Genomic DNA, 20169 nt, shown 5'->3' with positions numbered 1-20169 from the left:
AATTTCACAGGTGCTGGAAACTGCATCTCAGAGAGGTTAAGAAACTCTGTGAAAGTTCCAAATTTGGAAAGAGATGGAGCTGCTTTCAAATCCATGTCTAAGGCCTCAAAAACACAGTCTTAATGTTATACTATGTTGTTTCAAGAGAAGAATTCAGTAGACAAATTTAATGAAAGTTCAAAGGAGGAGAGAAACAAGCAGAATCCAAGAACAGAGTCTGAGTGGAAGGGTTATAGTTAGAGTCAGAGAGCAATGAGAAAAGATAAGGGACCACATGAGGAGCTGTCCCTGCCCTAAGCTAAATACCAGACAAAATGGGTCCCTGACTACTAAAAAAATCTGCATTGTCAACACCATTCTTTAACCATATAATACTCAATTCTATTCCTCCTGAGGAATGCACAATACCCCTACTCCAAGTTTCAGATCTGTGTAAACTCACCAACTAGAACTTACTAAATAATTTAAGGCATTAATTTTTCAAATAGTGATTTATTGATCCAATGACCAAAATAAGTTCCCAAAAGTGTTTAACATACTCCAGAGGAGTAATTTGTTATACTGGAGGAAAGTAAACCTTCCTTCTCAATCACTGTGACTTACAGAGATACATACTTTGCATTTATATTACACGAGCTAAAAGTATTATGTTGAAGCTCACAGATGCCATTCATATAAGCAAAGGGAATTGATTCCAGTCAACTCCTGCTAATGTACAATAAGCACAGAATAACAAAGAGGACTATGGCCCATATTCAGTAGCCCCCTAGCCAGTTGTAAAGAGGCATCATCTAAAGTGGTAAGCAGTGATATCACTTCCTTCTGCACACTGTTCTGTTCTGCAATTTCATCCATTCCATGGGTCCTCCCCTTGTAAACTATGAGCCTTCTTTCTCCTGACTACAATGCATCCTACAGTTGATAACAAATTGCAGCTGTCCACTAGCTTATTACGTCTTCTCAATGACCAAAATAAATCCATATTCGTGTAAATGTGCCTTTTCCCTCGTAGAAGTTGAAACCGGTTACACATAGTTAATCATACTAGTGTTACCTCTACGGTCAGAAACCGTCATTAAGTCTCTCCTTAGCCTGCTTCCAAACTCAGTAATCCCAATGAGTTCAATTTTTCCCAATCAACCCTCTAATCATTTTCATTTTTATTCTCATTTCCTCTGGAACCTATCCAAATTCTCTATATCTCAGATCAATAATATGATTGAAATTAATCTCACCACAATAGCAGTTAAGACTAAAACCACATGAACTATACTGGGAGAATCACTTCATATTTCCAATGCTTGCCTTTTAGAGCTTGATGTGAAATGTGCTATTAACTTTGCTACTTCATAATATATGCCTTATTCCACTATATTTATAGAATCTAACTGAATCACATCAGCTCATGTTCAAGTTCTACTTACCGCCTCAAGATGGTGTTCTGGATTTCACTTATTTTTTCCTGAGTGAATGATATTGAACATGTCAATTAAAATATTAAGCTTAACAATTTATCCAATTTCTAATGACATTTTAATTTTAATTTCAATAGGCCTAGTCTAAGTTATACTGTCCATATTGAAGTATGTTTATATATAATATATATACATATATAAAATATTACAATCCTTTAGAAAGGATTTCTAAGAGTAGCTAATCATAAAATCATGTAATCTTAGAGGTAGAAGAACATTATGTCAGATTCTGTTCCTTCAGAGGCACAAGACTAGTTGCCTTGATTTTCAGAAAAGGGAGATGGCAAATTCTGTGGTCATATGGTATACATTCCATCCCACCATCAAGAATGTGAATTCTAATGAGCTTGACATAGATACTATCATAAGGAAATAACATAAAATACAAAGATTATTTAAAAGATGCATCAAAGATGCTCATCAGAGAATTGACAGAGGAAATAATTATGAATTATAAATTATAATTATATTATTATAAATTCCCTAAATAAAATTGCCAACACTAAGAATATGATTAAATGCTTCTACTAGAATTAGTCATTTTTAACTTAATTAACAGAGGGAAATAAATCCTCCATATATAATTTTAGTGTACCTTTTTTTTTTTTTAAAGATTTTATTTATTTATTCATGAGAGACACAGAGAAAGACAGAGAGGCAGAGACACAGGTAGAGGGAGAAGCAGGCTCCATGCAGGGAGCCTGACGTGGGACTCGATCCCAGGTCTCTAGGATCAGGCCCTGGGCTGAAGGCGGCACTAAACCACTGAACCACCGGGCTGCCCTAGTGTACCTTTTTTGATGAGTTTGCTTCCAGAACACAGATATCATGAAAACTACTGCTAAATCTAAGCCAAAACAGGGAAAGAAATTAACATCAACATCATTAGACATGTAGATCCAGGCAAGCCCACCACTATGGCCATCTGATCTACAAATGTGAGGAGACTGAAAAAAAAAAATTGAAAAATTTGAGAAGAAGGCTACTGACATGGGAGAGGGTTCCTTCAACTATGCCTGGGTTTTGGATAAGCTGAAAGCTGAATGTGAGCACGGGATCACCATTGATAACTCCATGTGGAAAATTGAGACCAGTAAGTATTATGTTTTTGTCATTGATGCCCCAGGATACAGGTACTTTATCAAAAACATGATTCTAGATACATATCAGGCTGTGCCTAAAATTTTCTGCCTGATTGTTGTTGCTGGTGCTGGAAAATTTGAAGCATACTATATCCGAAAATGGTCAGACCTATAAGCATGCACTTCTGGCTTACACACTAGCTGTGAAACAACTAATTATTGGTGTTAAAAAAAAAAAAAAAAAAAAGGATCCCGGGACACTTGGGTGGCTCAGCAGATAAGAGTCTGCCTTCAGCCCAGGGTGTGGTCCTGGAGACCCGGGATCGAGTCCCACATCAGGCTCCCTTGCATGGAGCCTGCTTCTCCCTCTGCCTGTGTCTCTGCCTCCTTCTCTCTGTATCTCTCATGAATAAATAAATAAAATCTTTAAAAAATAAATAAAATAAATAAAATAAAATAAATGGATTCCACTGAGACATTCTTCATCCAGAGAAATTTCAAGGAAATCATTAAGGAAATCAGCACCTATATTTGGAAAACTGGCTGCGGGCCAGACACAGTAGCATTTGAGCCAGTTTCTGGTTGGTATAGTGACAACATGCTGGAGCCAAGTACAAACATGGCTTGATTCAAGTGATGGAAAGTCACCAGTAAAGATGGCAATGCCAGTGGAACAATACTGCTTGAAGCTCTGGATTGTATTCTGCCACCAATCCATCCAATTGACAACCCTTGGGTTTGTTCTTCTAGGATGTCAACAGAATTGGTGATGTTGTTACTGTCTCTGTGAGACTGTGTTCTCAAACATGGCATTATGGTCATTTTTGTTATCATCCATGTTACAACTGAAGAAAAGTCTGTTAAAATGTACCACAAAGTTTATTTTTTTTAAGATTTTACTTATTTATTCATAAGAGACATAGAAAGAGAGCAGAGACATAGAGGGAGAAGCTGGCTCCCCATGGGGAGCCTGACGTGGGACTCAATCCCAGGACTCCAGGATCAGGACCTGAGCTGAAGGTTCAACCACCAAGCCACCCAGGTACCCTGTACCATGAAGTTTAAATGAAGCTCTTCCTTGGGAGAGTGTGGAGTTCAGTGTCCAGAATGTGTCTGTCAGAAATGTTCATCATTGCAGTTGGGTGGTGATAACAAAAATAACCCACCAATGAAAGTAACTGGCCTCACTGCTCAGGTGATTACCCTGAATCACCCACACCAAATCAGTGCTGGCTATGAACCTGTGCTGGATTGTCACGCAGCTCACGTTGCTTGCAAAGTTTGTTGAGCTGAAGGAGAAGATCAATCACCATTCTGGTAAGAAGCTGGAAGATGGCCTTAAATTTTTGAGATCTGGTGATGTTGTCATGGTTGATATGCTTTTTGGAAAGCTTATATGATGAGAGCTTCTCTGACTATTCTCAGGATCATTTGGCCATTTGTTATTTCTAATGGACCATTGCTGTGGTTATCATCAAATCTGTGGAGAGAAAAGTTGCTGGAGCTGGTAAGGTCATCAAGTCTTCCCATAAAACTCAGTAGGCTAAATGAATATTATCTCTAATAACTGCAACCTCAGTCTTAATCAGTGGTGGAAGGTCTAGAACTGCTTGTCTCAACTGGCCAATTAAGTTAAATGGTAAAATCTCGTCAATGATAAAAATGCAATGTAAAAACTTACAGGGAAAAGAGGATGTTTTATGTATCATTTGTTTTTTTTCTATAGCAATTTTAAGTTAGTTTTTAAAATCAGTACTTTTTAATGGAAACCATTTGACCAAAAATCTGTCACAGAATTTTGAGACCTATTAAAAATAAAGTTTAATGAGAAAAAAATTCAGTGTAAAAAAAAAATACAAAACTATACATATAAAATCATACCCCTAAATCAAAAGAAAATGAAGATATATAGATACCTGGATAAATATATACACATATAGAAATGTAAAAAAATGGCTATAGGTATTCAATCAATAGCAGTAATTGTCTCTTGATATTTACAGGTGATTTTTGTTTATTTCTTTCCTAAAATTCCGTTTTCCCACTTGTATGTATCTGGTCTTTTTTATTTATTTTATTTAGTTAGTTTTAGTATAATTGACAAAAGATGTTAAGTCTCACGTGTAAAATTTAGTAGTTTGACAAGTAAATACATTATGCTATGTTCATCACAAGTGTAGCTATACATCAGTATTACAATATTATTAACTCTATTCCTTATGCTGTGCCTTTTATTCCCCTGACTTATTGGTTTCATAACTGGAAGCTGTATTTCCCTCTCCCCCCACCCATTTTGCTCAACTTCCCACCCTATTCCCCTCTGGCAACCATTAGTTCTATGTATCTATAGGTCTGATTCTGCTTTTTGTTTGTTTATTCATTTGTTTTTTTTAGATTCGACTGCATCTGCATTACATCTTTAACTTGCAATTAAACTACTTTTATTTTGGAATTTTGTAAATCCACAAAATTAATCATAAGTCTTCTTTTTGCAATTTTTAGCTTTATTGCTGGTAAGCCAAGGAATTTAATTTCATGGCTAACCCAAATCACCAATTTAAAATAATAAAACACACTCCACTCCCAAAATTGTATTTCTCCATGGGTGACAACAAACTAATATCTGGGCCACAATAAAAGACAAAAGGATCTATAGAAAATCTTGGAAATATGAGGAAGGTGAGTTGGTTCAGGCATAGAAAGTCTAAACTTAAAACAGAAAGTCCAGGAAAACTTCTGTACAATTCTGATTTCAAAGTAGAGGGTAAATAAAAATCACAGAAATTACAGTGGAGAAACCTGAAAAACATTATCTGAGTCAATTGATCAAGATCAATATCATTAGTAGTAACTCATGTTGATTGCATGAGTATGTGACTCTTGATATAATGTGATAAAAGTGGTACTTTACCGCTTTGGTCTTTTTCCTTCAAACCCATAACCTCAGTCTAATAAGGACGAAAGCATCATACAAATCCCAGTTGAGAGACTTTCTTCAAAATACCTGACTAGTACTCCTCAAAACTGTCAAAGTCACCAAAAATAAGAAAAGTCTGAGAAACTGTTGCAACCAAGAGGAGCCTAAAGAAACATGGTGGTTAAATGTAATGCATTCTGTATGGGGTCTAGAACACTAGAACAGAGAAAAGATAGTAAATAAGTAAATACAAATAAATAAGAAATCTGATATAGCATGGAATTTAGTTAATAATAATGTATCAATGTTGGTTCATTAGCTACATAATAGGTACCATAATGTAAGGTATTAACAAGAGAGAAAACTGGGTGTGGGATATATTGGAAGTCTCTATATTATTTTCATGACTTTTCTGTAAACCTAAATCTATTCAAAAATGGAAAGTCGATTTAAAAATTATACATATAGGGGATCCCTGGGTGGCTCAGCGGTTTAGCGCCTGCCTTTGGCCCAGGGCGCAATCCTGGAGTCCTGGGATCGAGTCCCACGTCGGGCTCGTGGCATGGAGCCTGCTTCTCCCTCCTCCTGTGTCTCTGCCTCTCTCTCTCTCTCTTTATGTCTATCATAAATAAATAAATAAATAAATAAATAAATAAATAAATAAATAAATAAATAAATCTTTAAAAAAAATTATACATACATACAAAGCAACCTTGTATGCACAGAGTATTCTACTAGTGCTGACATCATTGACACCCCTCCTCAACTACAAGCTCTTGAAACAAGGTACTGTTTTATCCACCTTTGTATTTCCTACAATGCTGAAAGCCTGTCTTTTATACAAGTACAGGATAAATGTCCACAAAATTGAAAGACAAGAAGATCCAATGTCTGGGGTCCTGCTAACTGCATAGTAATAAAGCAAAATTTTATGTTAAGATGCGCTTTTTCCACTCCTAGCAACTATTGCAGAATTTAATCTTACTTTGAGAGAAAGACTCATAATAGTGGCCTGAAATTGAAAGAAAGGCAAATAAACACAGATTAGTAGCCTCGGGACTACTGACTACATATAAGGAATCTCATAGAACCTATAGGTGTCTTCATTTACAAAATTACCTAACAATGTTGTTGCTTAAAGCTTGAAACTCAAAACAGGGAGACCATATCAAAGAAGAAAATACATAAGACCTGAATTTTGAAGGTTGTTCTGAGAATTAGCTGAAAAAAATACATGTGAACGCCCTTTGAAAATCACCACACAAATAGAAGTTCTTAAATTTCCTCAGGTGTGGAGCACCTGAAAGTCATAGTGCTCCTTGGAGATCACAATGAATACTAATGTTTTGAATTGCAGTAGAGGAACCATTTTAGTGGCAGAAAAGAGAACAATGTGATGCAGAATGAGATCACAACTATATGTACACGCAATACACACAAACATGCACAAATACACACACACAAATGGTTAGACTCAGCTTAACGGTGCCTTAATGATTTCTTCCATTATTATTCATTTGATATTTTGTTCTTTCTTTTTTCTGTATCTGCTTGTTAATTGTACGTATGTCTTCAACACCAAACTATAAGCCAGCACATATGTCTTGCTAGTTCTCGTATATCATAGAGTTTGGCACATAATAGACACTTATTCAACACATTTCTTGAGCACTTACTAGAAGTTGTGAAATAAGAGTTAAAGGCCAAGATTGCTGTTCGCATGGTAATTCTAATAGGTTAAATGGGGAGAAAGTAGACCTGGGAAAGAGGGAATGGGAGTTGGAAAGGGAAACAGCAGTATAAAGCAGAGTGATTGCAACTGAGAAAATGAGATTTGAGAAAAAAATGGAAAGAAGTAATGGTTGCAGCCAAGCAGATATCTGGCAACAAACCATCCTGGGCAGAAAAATAGAGTATGGCTTCTAGGGTACGAGTTTACCTGGCATGTTGAAAAAACAGCCAGCAGGCCAGAGTGCATGGAGCCTTGTGAATGAAAGGAAGAAGGGTAGGCAAAGTCAGAGAGGGCCAGGCCACACTGGGCCTCATAGGACATGATAGAGATTTGTGCCTTACTTGGTAGTGAAATAGGGAACCATTGCTGAGTTTTTAGCAAAAGACATATCACCTGACCTACATTTTCAAAGGCTCACTCTGGCTCCTGGGTAGAAAATAGACTAGGTAGTATCAAAAGCAGAAGCAAACAGACCTCTTGGGAGGTCAGTGCCGTAATCTTTGGTGGCTCAGACCAAAGCAGTAGGTGTGGCCATGATGAAAACTAGTTGAATGCTGGCTACATCAAAGTAGAATCAATAGGATTTTATGATGATTCAACAAATGGTTTAGATAGATAGATACTGGGCAATATTCATTTTTAGGCAAACACTATCATGTGTCAAAATCTTAATAAGCATTTATGGACAAAGGAGCTTAAAATAAAACAAAATCATATCTGCTGTATTGACATTATGTCTATTACATTTCTATTATTTTGACAATGACTAATTATTGGTCTTTAGCCTTGGAATATTGGCACCCGGCTTCCAGACTCCGAGGGCTTTTGAGGGGCAAAGTTTGAGAACTATGAAGCTGCACAAAAGTGAGGAATGATGATGCTGATATTGAGATTACTTCTCATGGGATTCTGGGAGAGGCATCTAATCTGTTAAAAAAAGGATGTCATCATCTGACTGCAACCCGACGTTGGGGAGTACATCTGGAGCCATGCGGGTGGAAAGGTTCACAGTACTGAGTCCTGGATCTGACTCTGCTTACCAATCAATACCACTTTCTGGTGTTCATTATTTTGATAAAGTTATTAGCAAAGCAACAGTAAAAATTGAAGTGCTCCATAATCCTCAGCACCCACCATTAACTTCTGAAATATTATTGCACGTTAGCTTTTACTGTTACTTTACAAAAGCACTTACTGAAAGGCAGGGGAAGCCAAAAAAAAAAAAAAAAAAATCTGCTAATCTGCTGCTGGTAGTAAAGGGGAGGATGATCACCTCTTCACAGATTGTGAAAATTCCTCCCCCAGAGCAGTAGGGGGCACAGAGATCTTCTGAATCTCCCTTTTTTTTTTTTTGACTTGGCCAGAAATTGATAGATATCTTCTAGACTATATAGGGGACAGAACATGCCCCTCCAGAGATCAAGAAATGGGTGAGATGTGCTTCCTGCTTTCCTTCCTAATTCTTCCTGTGCCTTTCTTCTCTCTGCTTCCAGGCCTCCCAGGGATCCTAGCCTGCTCATAGAAAACCAACTGCACACATTTCACAGGCTCTCTGGTGAAGGGATGCTCACTACAGGCATATGTTGCAGAATGTCACTTCGTCCACCTCTCAGCTATCAGGTGGGGGCATTATTTTATTTACTCAGAAGATACCGGAAGCAGATTTCCTCAGAGGGAGGGGGAGGATTTTGGCGCTTGGGGTACATTCAGTTTCCCCAGATCGGCCACCAGCAGCAGCAGCAGCATCGTCCTCTAATTCCGTGCCTGATTCTCAGTCATGCTGAGAATGTAAGGCCCCAGTTTTTCTCTTAACAAAATGGTATCACTCTATATAAACTCTTCCTCACAGGGCCTTTCTGAAGACAAATGAAATAATGTCATCTGTTCAATACAAGCCTGTCCCCCCACAACTCAATGAAAGATGCTATGTGTGATGACCAAGCTTTCCCGTCAGCTGAATTCAGAGACTGCAGCTCACAGTGCTTCCTATGTTTATTCACGGTGCTCTCACATGGGAAAGTAGAGGCCTGGGCATTTGCATTTCTCCTGTGGTTCCACTCTCCTGGCCAAGAAACGCATGAAGAAGGGGCTTCACTGGCCCAGAGCCCCTGCTAGGATTCCATTCACGCCCACCCCTCCCTGACAGAGAAAGGCCTGCACAAGAAGGCTGGGCTCTCATAAAGAGGGCTGCCAGGTTCAGGAAGACGCGGCTGTTTGTTCGGCACCACAGGACCCTGTGTGACACTCCACGGCCTGGGCGAGGGACTGTCACAGCAGCCTTTCACAATTCAAAGAGGAAAGGAAAATAGCCTGCCTTTGAGCGTCAGAGATGTGGGAGAGGCAGGAATCAAATCATGAATAAATAAATAAAAACACCAACAGCTGTGATATTTAAAACAGACAATCACTATAACAGCAAATGACAACCCTGCAGCCTGCAGAATCTGCTAATAAACTGTCTGCTGTGACTGTTATTAAAGATAAACTTATGAGCCATGATTATTCAACCATTAAACCTAAGTGGAAATCAAAGAAAGAACTGTGTCAGATGATATATTTGGTGCTGCGTGGCCTAGGAAAATTACTCATCAGATTTGAATCCTGATGTCTCTGTCCTCTAAGGATTGGTCCCTTGAAATTTTGGCACTGTTTATGCAGAAGCTTTCTTCTCTTTTTCCTTTAATTATAATTTTAGTTTGCTAATGTGTGACATTTTGTTTTCAATAAATTGCTGTGATAAACACATCTCATCTCATTATCCATAGAATAATGGGAATGCCATTCAATTCAGCAAGGGCACAGCTACTAGAAGGCAAGACTGTAAGACCTTCCTCAGAGCCATCTACTGATTGGAGCACCTTCGATGCTGAGAACCTTGTTTTAAAAAGCTGCCAAGAAGTCTGGATGGTGAGTAGCTTTGTCGAGAGGTATTAGCTAATGTAACTTCACAAGAATCCAGCAGAAGTCAGCTGATTCCCGTTTCACTTGAATCTCAATCACTGTCATGGCTATTACAGTCAGTGACACGGTTAATGGGAAGAGGGGCTTATTTTGGCAGAAACGACATTATAGAATAAGATTATTATATGAGCGTGCCATTTTGAAGACATAAAAGGATGGCCCAGATTGAAAATAATCTTCAGTTAATGTCCTATATTATTACTATACACAGGATGCAGCAGAGCATAACAGTGGAATCTGAGCTATTCAATCTGGTAGGATTTTCAAAGGTTGCCTTTTAAATCTCTGTTTGATATTAATATTTCCTAAGAGCTTTGAATGAGGAATTTGAAGTAATCCTCAATAATCAGGGTAATAGTAATTTTATTTTTTAAATAAGAAACACAACACCAGCTACTAAATTTGTACAACCTAGAGAGATACAAAGTGTGTGATAGGTCAGGGGATAGAGAGACAAAAAAAAAAAAAAAAAACACCTTCACCTTTTTTATATCCTGCAGTTTTGATCTTTTTTTTGACCTTTCCACCTCACCCACCCACCTGAGTCTCCATTTGATATCCCCCTTCCTCAGAGAGACTTGCTGTGGTTGGAGGTCCCCCTCCTCTGCACTCACATATGAAATAAATGTGCTTGCTGGGCACATATGTGATATCTCAGCAGATCTTGAAAGAATAAATTAATAAATGGCCTAAGCACTTAGGTACACGCCTAATTCTGAAATTATTCCAGGTTAAGGAATCAACTGGGAAAATAAATAAACATGGTATTTATAGCACATATGAAATAGAAGTCAAGAGGCAAACTATCAGCTCTAAGTACCATGAGGATGAAATAGGCCCACATAAACTAGGACTAAAAATGGACTAGGGAAGCAAAATGTTGGTGCTGGAACTACTTGATCACATGAGTTACATTTATCCCAAATTCACAGAGGCCTTCAGGAAACTATAAGACAGTAATTCTCATACATGGTTGGACTTTAGAATCATCTGGAAAGGGTTTTTTTCTCCTTTTCAATTCAAATTCCCAGATCATTTCCCCAACCAGATAAAAATATCCAAGGGAGGGCACCCATGAATCTCTGTTTATATTTGATAACAACTTCTGAATAGGTGACTTAGCCTCCACCTGAACCTTACCTACTCTGTGAGCCACTTTGTGAGAGGAATGAGTTCCTTGAAGTAGCTTTGCTGCCATTATTTTATCGAAACCAAGCTTAACCCAAACATCTACCTAGTAACATAACAAGTAATACACAGAACAATAGAACTCAATCATATGCTAAATCCCTGAATATCACAAAATAAAAATGGAGCTGAAATAAGCCTCTTTAGATTCAATAGGTAAATGCTACAGTATGATCTAGGAAATAACCAAAAGCTTATCTTTTATACAATGGGCATCTTGATAATGAAACTTTGCTCAGGAGAAGTAGAGCCACATGCTGCCTCTAAAGAGACTCTCCTGCTCCCAAAGACCCAGCAACAATCTAAAATGCTGTTTTCATTTTGTGATGTGAGAGCAGAATGTGCCTTGTTCTCATGACAGATGGGTTTCTTAAAAGTTGTGTAAACTTGGAGTTTTTTTAGGTAGTTGAGCTGACGAGCTCACTATTTAAAGAAAACATGAAATGAATTTTGTTTGCATTAAAAATATTTTTTAAGTTTTTATTTAAATTCTGTTTAGGTAACATACCATGTGCATTGAAAAATATTTAGAGCTCCTAAAACTACCTCTGAATGTGTGTTTTATCTGAGTTTTTAATACTTTAGAACTGTGTAATAACTAACTGTTATTATGTGGGCTTAGACATTATGCTGTCCTCTGAGACACAAAACCACATGTAACAAAACTCTGCCATAACCTAGAAATCATTAGAAAACCAGTCATAGTGAAATTTTGGAAAAAAGGACACATCTGCTCTATCAGAAAACTATGTTTCTAAAAACATAATTTAATGGTTGATATTACACTCTAAGGTCAACAGTTTTTAAAGTGGGTACATCAATATTTTAAAAATGGAAAAGATTATGATGTGCTATACTTGATACCAAATTTTCAGAAATATGAAAGTTCCTTAATGTGAGTCATGCCATTGAAACTTGCACTTACATGAAACTTTAATTTTCCAACTTTATTTGCATGATCCATTTAATTGTATCATCCTCATTAGAGAAAAAGACTTTTTAAAAATTATGTATGGGAAATTAAGCCATAAAGCAAATATCCACTATTATTTTTATCCCCATTTTACAGATAGAAAAAATAGACTCAGGGAAATTAAGAGTTCTGTCCAAGGTCACACAAGGAGTCAATGACAGAAATGGAAATTCAATTCACAATTTCTGGCTCCCAAGTCATTTTCATCAGACCATGAATACAAAGAAGCAGCTTGCAAATGTTAATGAACAATTCCCTTTGGCTCCATATAAAGTAGAGCCAAGAATGTCATTTCATAGGGACCAGAAATGAATTCTTGGCCCCAAATAGAATTGCCATATTTCTATCCAAAATTTAGCATATATTTAGACCAAAGCCAGCAATAATGGCATTTTCGCCAATAGTGGTTTAAAAAAAAAAAAAAACGAATAGAAAAAAAGAAAAAAGTTTCTCAACAAAGCTATCCTTTGCTTTGAGCAAGATATATGAGTCAGTTGGTCTTTGGGCAAAAGGAAATGAAAAATTCATCACCTGGGATGACTGTTCATATAAAAGGCCTTACAATCAAGAAGCAATTATAGTCTGTATGTGGTAAACCTTCATCTTAAAGCTATAAGTAAAATGATAAATATCAGATTCTTCTCACTGGGAATACCTTGGGAAAGTGGAATGGGGAGAGAGGCAGGAAAGATTTAAAACCTGCACCAGAGCAAGGCACTTTGCCAGGGGTATATGGTACATGACTGGGGAAAATGCTTATTCTCCTCCCCTTTATGTTTCTTTTCATACAGATCACTATGTGTTAGCATTGCAATCCTGGTCTCTCTATATCCCTTCATTCACTCTGCTCTCATTTAATGTGTTCAGAAAGAGAAACTGTGCAGGCATACTTAGTCTTCCTCTTTTTGTCTTTTGACAAAAGATCTGTCCACAAAGATCATGGACTTCTAATTGAACTCTACTATAGATAGGACCTCTCTATTCAGATGCCCTGTCCGGCCCCCCTCTCTTTTTTTAGCATTCCAGAATAGCCCTGTCCCCTTAATAGAGATGTCTCAGGTGAATTCTCTGAGAAGCAGACTCTGAAACAGAAAGTAGTCTCAGGATTTGAGTAGGAATCCCCTTTTATAATTTGGAGACAAGACCAAATTTTTATGTCAATTGCTAAGGCCACCAAACTTACAAGAAATTAATCTATCTATATTTCTTATAATTGTTCACTTGGAAAATAGTATATTTAATCTAAAATTTAATGAAATAATTTAATAAAGGATAAGTAAGTATGTGTTCAAACATGTATAGTAACCATTAGAACACATTCATGTCTGTGGTGCCAAGACAATTCGATAGAAAAAGAATAATCTATTCAAAAATAGTGCTGGGAAAACTAGATACCAACATGCAAAAGAATGAAGTTGGATCTCAACCTTACACCAATATACAAAACTTACATGAAAATGGATCAGAGATCTAAATATAAGAGCTAAAACTATAAAGATCCCAGAAGAAAATATAATCAATCTTTTCTACCTTAGGCGAGGCCATGGTTTCTTAGATGTGACACCAAAAGCACAATAAGAAGAAAAAAATAGATAAATTATCCACCAGCAAAAATGCAAAACTTTTGTGCTTCAAAGGACATCATAGAGAAAGTGAGAATGTAACCCACAGAACTGAGGCAAATATCTGTAAATCACATATCTGATAAGGGTACATGCAAAATATACAAGGAAATCATACAGCTCAAAAATAAAAAGACAACCCAATTTTTAAAAATTAACAAATGATTTGGAAAGATTTATTGAAAGAATATGCAAAATGGCAAAAATAAGCACATCCAAAGATACTTAACATTATTAGCATTAGAGAAATGCAAATAAAAACTATGACAAGGTAGTACTTTACATATACTAGGAAGACTAAAATAAAACCAGCAGCAATAGCAAGTGCTGGTAAAGATATGAAGAAAATTAAACCCTCATATATTGTGCATTATTGGTGGGACTATATAATAGTGCAGCCACTTTGGAAAACAGTGGAAAGTTCCTCAAAATGTTAAAGACAGAGTTACCATGACATAGTTCTCCACTCCTAGATATATACCCAAGGGAAATGAAACATATCCAAACAAAAATGTGTCCATGAATATTTTGAACAGCATCATTCATAATAGGGAAAAAGTGAAAACAAACCAAGTTATCTATTAACTGATGAATAGATAAGCAAATTGTGATACGTCCGGCCAATGAAATATTATTCAACTCTGAAAAGGAAAGAAGTACTGATACTTCTACAACATGGATGAACATTGGAAACATCATGTTAAGTGGAAGAAGGCAGACACGAAAGGCTACTGTGATTGTTAATTGTATGTGTCAACTTGACACGGCTAAAGGATGTCCAGATAGCTGGTAAAATATTTTTTCTGGATGTGTCTGAGAGGAAGTTCTGGAAGAGATTGGCATTTGATTCAGTAGACAGAGTGACAAGATCCACTCCCACCAATGTGGGTAGGCATCCTCACTCAAATGGAACCAGAAACATTAAGAAAGGATGACTCTCTTCTAAAGAGGGGATATCCATCTTCTTCTGCTCAACGTAAGTTGCTTTTAGCTCTTGACCCTCTGGATTCTGGAAGTAACACTATTGGCTGCCCTGGTTCTTGGGTCTTTGGACTTGTACTGAATTTTACCACTAGCTTGCTTGTTTATAGGTAGCAGATTGTGGGAGGGATTTCTCAGCCTCCATTACCACATGAGTCAATTCCTGTAATATATTTCTTCTCATATATAAGCATATATACATCCTGTTCTGTTTCTCTGGAAAACCCTGACCAATACAGCCACATATTGTATAATTCTATTTACATGAAATGTCCACATTAGGCAAAGCAATAGAGACAGAATATAGATTAATGGTTTCTTGGGACTGGGGGTAGGAAGAATGGAGAATTGATACCTACTGGGTATGGAGTTTCTTTTTAGGGTGATAAAATGTTCTAAAATTAAATATCGGTAACAATAACATAACAACTCTGTAAATGTGCTAAGACCTGCTGCATTGTACAATTTAAAAGAGTAAATCTTATGGTATGTGAATTATATTTCAATAAATCTGTTATAGAAATGTTTGTATTCACAAGCAGTTATAGAGTGTCATATATAGACACTCTGCTGAATATAGAGCACCTGTTGAATAGGACATTAATCATCAAGGAAAAAAATAATTTGCCCACATGCATTTAAGAAGACTAAGAATTCAAGAAAAGCTGATCAGAGAGATCTCCAAGGATTTTGCTGAAGACTCGGAGACCTAGGTCATTTGCACTCAAAAGTGACTTTGACATAGCCTCTGGTCTGGGCAGACTGCAAGGCAAAACAGCATATTTTGCATGAAAGGTGTACAAAAGCCTTAGTCTGGCATTCAGAGCCTCACAGTGTTACATCAATCTAACTCAAGCTTATCTATCAGTTTTCCTATTCAAAGTCTATTTAAAACTACTCAGCATTTCCCCCAAATCCATCTCATTCTTTACCACCTGCTTGTGCTCTTAAGATCCCTAAAATGCCCTACCACCTTATCTCCCTCCTTACAGGTTGATTCTATCTTTCAAAATCCTCCTTAAAGGTTGTCTTCTCTATGGAGCCATTGCTAATTTTCTCCAATTATTATTTTTTTTTTTTTTGCTAATTTTCTCCAATTAAATGTACTTCTCTGATGCTTTGTTTCCGGGTTTACTCTGCCTTGTATTAGTTATCTATAAATTTGTATTATTTTGTCTCCTCCTAAGGCCATTGCAATGGATGTCCACTGAGTAAGTTTGTGAGAGCAGGGGCTATATATCACTCCATCCAATGGCATCTTCAGCATTCACTAGTGGCAGAGATACAAATATTTGTTGATTTAAAGAGGCTGTCTATTTCACAGTTTTTCAATTTTATTTGTGGGTATAGAGATAAAACATGACATTTGATTACTTGACATTTAAATAATTAGAACTTTAACCTGATAAAACTGTCCCTTTATACTGAATATTCTAACACAGAAACATCATATACATTTATATATTTATATTGTGATTTTATCTTAAAATTTAAAAAGATGAAAGATGAAATTTGTTTCCTAATATAGTAACATCCAATTTATTCAGCATCATAATGAAAGAGAGTTTTCCAGGTGATAAAAGCTTACCTCTTCAAGTTCCAGAATTGTAAATAATTTTTATGTATTTAGGAGTGAATATTTTACTAAATTATACTGCATATATTAGAATATGGCAAGAGAACTACTTAATTGGAATATTTTTACCTTAAACTGCACTTTTATGGAGGAGTCATCCTCAAAATCATGATGTTATATTAAGCATAGAACCTCTATTATCAGCACCTAAGTTGACTAACGAACAAAGTAACTTTCAATTGAAAACTGAGGCAGGTCCGGTGAGCTGGATGCCCATGACCTATGTGTCCTTATATCCCAATTGCCATATATTTCTTCTTCATAGAATGTCATGTCTCTGAAAAGAGAGGCTGTGTCTTCCACTTCTGTGTCAATTTATTGTGTTTCCATGTGTGCAGAACACCAGATATTGCTGGCTTTCATTTTGTAAAAAGAAATAGATTACCCATTAAAAGGAAAATCCTTCTTTTCAAAAGGTTGAATAAGAGAGTAGTTTTTTAAAACTTTAAATGAAAATCCAGCTGGTTAAACTAAAATCATTGAAAAGAAGCTTAATTAAGGAATTTTTTTTTGGCTCTAAGCCCACTATCTTTTCATTTGATTGTAAGTTAGATACAATTTTATTCACTTCAAGCTCCTGTCTTTCAGTATTTTATTCCACTGAGACCAGTAAATAAGTGTTAATGGCCATGTTGAACTCCATTTGATTACTTTCTCTCTTAAATTATCCATTTTGGTTGTATTATTGCCAGCCAGACTTTTGTTGTTGATGTTTTTATTGAATGATTGTACAAGGAGTGTTGATATCTTCATATATTGTTTTGACCCTTCACTAATCCTCTTTATCTGTCATTTCTTTCATCTGAAATATCTTCTTCTTCCCCCCACACTTTTATTATCCATCCATCAAAGCATACCCTTTTTTTTCTTGTAAAATAATGCAGACTTGTGTCCTTCAGGAATCTTTCCAGAGGATGTGTCTTCTTATATTTTAAGAGTCACATAAGCCAGAAGGACATTGAATTTCCATCATGGCAGAGTTTTATGTTCTTTCTTTTCCAGAATGTTGTGTTGTTTTTTGAAGACAGAGGACAAAATTGGTGAGGTATGGAAACATTTGAAAGCAATGAAAGACTGCTTGAGACCTTCTGGATAATTTATGCTTTGTTAGTACAAAGCATTTGCTAATAAGTAAAGCAGCTGTCAAATAATGACAACAATCGAGACCTGATTCTCATGCCCACATTCTTTTCCTCACAATTCCAATAGCATTTCTACCTAAGTTTATGACCTTGGAGTCATACTCAAAATCCAGGTCCTTCATTGCTCTTACCTAGTCTTTTTTAAAATTTTATTTATTTATTCATGAGAGACATAGAAAGAGAGAGGCAGAGAGACAGGCAGAGGGAGAAGCAGGCTCCCTTTGGGGAGCCAGATGCGGGACTCCATCCCAGGACCCCGGGACCACGCCCTGAGCCAAAGGCAGCCGCCCAACCGCTGAGCCACCCAGGTGTCCCACCTAGCCTTTATTCATATGAAATATTCACATACTAATATATTTGAGCATGTGCTGTGTGGCTAAAACATGGAGATATAGTCATGAAAGTGTTGAAGCATATTCAGTAGGCTGAATAAAAAGAAAACATAGCATACAAGTGGGTTAGGTTAAAGAGAGGAAAATTCTCTCTTTTGAGCTTGAGGTATTCAGAGATGGAATTAGCCAAAATGCAGATGAATATACATATTTTAGGTGTGAATAGGATGAATAGATATTGGCAGACATCTAATAGCTAACATTTATTGAGCACACATTTTACCACTATGTATTTTTTCTACCCTCCCACCTTTATTTCCCTATGCACCAAAATACCTCTCACCTCTACTGCAAACCATACTCATCTCCTTCAGATAGCCTTTTATATAATCCCCTGCTTAACCCACTTCCATCTTACTCCCATTATAAATCAGCATGATTGCTCAATATGCATAAGCAATTCTGTGCAGATGTTGCTAGAAACAAATGTTTATCTGTTTCTCTAATTTTGTTTATAAAAGATCAGAGAATGGGGTACTCTAGTTCATCACAGCTTCCAGTTACTAGAGATATGTAATATATATGTTGCATGAATGGCCAATTGTCTAGTAGTCGAATTTAATAATAGCCTCAAGCCTAAACTATACTGAAAATACTTTAATCTTTCTTTAATGATTCTGAAAGCACTTCAGGGTTTTGCAGAGTCTCAAGGTTATCATTATCATTGTCCTATATATGTAGAGAAGTAATAAAGAGTTCCAGTTCAGAGGTTATCAGATTGATCAGTTTTTACTGCATTTCTTTAGGTTTGCTTCACCTCCCCATTATATTACATGATCTTTAAGAACCGGAATCATATATTCTATTTATTTTGCATTTCACATAGGATTTTATAAAATGGGTGCAAAATTCATATTTTTATTATCTGTATTAGAGATTAGAGTGCACAGAGAGAACCTTATTTTAATAATTATCTTTTCCTTATACTATATATGTCAGGACTTATTTTTCCATTGCTATTTTTCCATGTTTATTTTTCCATGACAGTGACCCATAGTCTTTTGACTATACCTCTCTCACAAAGCATACATGTACACATGTGTAAATACTGTAGGAGTCAGCATTTTTTACCAATACCAGCTTTCCTCAATTTACCAGCCACAAAAGTAAGCCATACACCTTTCTTGGGCAGTGAAATATGAGTGGAAGTGACAGGTGTCATTTCCTGGTAAAGTGTTTAATTCTGATGCTCTATTCTCTAGCTCTCTCTTCCTCTGTCATGATGATTCTCAAATCACCTGTTAATGTGAGATTGTCAGGAGACCGCAGTAGCTAGAACAATAAACCAACATATGGAGGCACTCAGACCCACAGCAGGCAATGCATTAGAGAGAAAGAAAAATGTGTTGTGCAAAGCCACTTAGATTTGGGTGTTGTGGTTTGATCACTGCCTAACCTGATATAGCACTTACCTTATAAATGTTTATTATGTATTTATTTCCATAAACAGTATATTGCTTGAAGGTAGGGACCATGTCTGAATATTTACTTACCCTCAGTATTCTGCCAAGGTAAGTTTTTAGTAAATTGTCAAATAAGATTTGTAGAATGAATAAGTGAAAAGTAAATAATCTTTATTTTTATAACAAATATAATAATATTTTCCATCTGACCACTTTTTTACTCCTGTCTTTTCGAGTTAGAGCTTAGCCTGAGGAATATGAAGTTCTATTGTCTGTCAATCTGGTTTCTTCCAGCCGTCAAGTGAACATAAATTACCCCTAGGTAACAGTCCTCCCCAAACCTAAAAGGTCTTCTCAGACCTATCTTGATTCACTTTGTACCTCTTTCTTTTTTTTTTCTGAAGCTAACTTTCTCCTTTTTAAGGATGTTGTCTGCACAATTGTTTAGGTTATTCCCCTCCAAGACTAGCTTCACAATAGATGACCGTTTTCTCAGCTCCTCCTGCCATCTTGACCCGTTCAACCAACCTGGTGGAACATCTCACAGGAAAAGGTTCACACTAACTCTATGTAGAAATAGTCTGGGGGAGCTGGATACACTTAATGTGGCAAAATTACATACAGGTTTCTAAAGCTCTGATTTTATTTATTAAAGATCAGAGAAT

At 36.6% G+C, this 20169-nt stretch overlaps 1 long non-coding RNA gene across 3 annotated transcripts in view; it reads left to right on the top strand.

The window, feature by feature from the left end:
* LOC140622653 (uncharacterized) overlaps positions 1-20169 on the top strand; it is a 101099-nt gene that overhangs the window by 51117 nt on the left and 29813 nt on the right. For all 3 annotated transcript variants that reach the window (XR_012022343.1, XR_012022345.1, XR_012022344.1), the window contains exons 4-5: positions 8700-8826; positions 9972-10113. This is a non-coding gene — a long non-coding RNA (uncharacterized lncRNA). The remainder of the gene's footprint in view (positions 1-8699; positions 8827-9971; positions 10114-20169) is intronic.

Source organism: Canis lupus, chromosome 32 (assembly GCF_048164855.1).
Source record: "Canis lupus baileyi chromosome 32, mCanLup2.hap1, whole genome shotgun sequence".
Taxonomy (NCBI): domain Eukaryota; kingdom Metazoa; phylum Chordata; class Mammalia; order Carnivora; family Canidae; genus Canis; species Canis lupus.
The sequence above is the reverse complement of the archived record's forward strand: the minus strand, read 5'-3'. Positions and strand labels throughout refer to the sequence as shown.